This window comes from Echinops telfairi, unplaced genomic scaffold, assembly GCF_000313985.2.
Source record: "Echinops telfairi isolate 266 unplaced genomic scaffold, ASM31398v2 ScPeMD7_3533;HRSCAF=4204_0, whole genome shotgun sequence".
NCBI classification, from domain to species: domain Eukaryota; kingdom Metazoa; phylum Chordata; class Mammalia; order Afrosoricida; family Tenrecidae; genus Echinops; species Echinops telfairi.
Window position 1 is genome coordinate 102,045,781 of NW_022107431.1, and position 1,242 is coordinate 102,047,022.

Below are 1,242 nucleotides of genomic sequence, written 5' to 3' on the forward strand. Positions count from 1 at the left end.
TAAAAAAATGTCCCAGAAGATTTTCTGGGGCTCACTGTTGTTAATAAGGCCTCCCTACATATAAATAAAAATATAACTGACTATTTTTAGGAAATCAGTAAGAGAGCAGCCAATATGACAGTAAAAAGTAATTAAATTAAAATTTCTGTGGGCTCCAAAAGAATCCACTGAAGTATAAAGGAGAGATTGCAATCTGGTTAAGTGTAAACGTGTGCTTAACTATGTGCTCATCACCATACTCTCAACTCCTCCAAATAGAGAAGAAATATACTAGGATCCCAAGCAGCAAACCGGCAACAATACAACTGACAATTGGCAAAAAGGGAAATTGTGGACAGATAGGCCTTATCCAACTAGCAGTCAAAGAAATGCAAATTAAGATCAATAAATGGAATAGTTTAGCAAAATAATAGTGTGATAAATCATCAAACTATACAGAGACTATGTGCAAAGAGCCTAGGTTCATTTTCAAAGTGAAATATGTATCAGAAGCCTCAACATTTTCTCATACTGCATGACCCAGTAATCCTACTATTACGATCTTACCTTTAGTGAATTATCTGAGAGAAGCGATCGTCACTGTAATATAGAAGCGAAAGTGTCTTCAAAGGACCAGTGAGCGATGATTGTTCTCCCACTTTGGAGACTTTAGGGAGTCTTGACGCTCTACATTTCAGCTAAGGGGACCTGCTTTATTAAAACAACAGGGCAGGAAGCGCTGCGGGGAAGCTTGGCTGCTAACCCCTAGGTCAGTGGCTTGAACCCACCGGCCACTTCATGGCCACTTTAAAGATGGACAGCTTTGCGAACCCCATGGGGCAGTCCTCCTTGAGAGAAATGCAAGCTTCCCCTGACCATGACTTGTCTTTTAAACTGGGGCACTGAGAGTGAAAGAGTGTATTAATATTATATTTTTGAGAAAAGAGAAAAACTAAACTATTTTGGACAAACTTTTACTGCCTCTGTTTGGGAATAGAAACTCCTGGATTCCCAACCTTCTGAGTTGGGGGTCTCTGCAATTAGAGCTTGGAATCTACATTTCAAACAAGTTCTTCAGTTTCCTATGAATGAAAAACATTCCTAAAATACCTAGATATATATTTCAGATGCGTGTCCATTAATTTCCTCTAAGCATTTAATGAAGATCATTAATACAGTCTACTCAGCACATAATTTACACAGAGTACCTCTAGGGTACAGTAAACATACAACCTTAAAATGTGCTTGCTTTTTTTTTTTTTT

The 1,242-nt window shown here is 38.2% G+C and overlaps 1 protein-coding gene across 1 annotated transcript in view; it reads right to left on the bottom strand.

Moving 5' to 3' along the window:
- KCNQ5 (potassium voltage-gated channel subfamily Q member 5) overlaps positions 1-1,242 on the bottom strand; it is a gene marked incomplete at its 5' end in the record, with an annotated part of 638,988 nt that overhangs the window by 315,300 nt on the left and 322,446 nt on the right. The gene's annotated exons all lie outside the window — the stretch shown is intronic.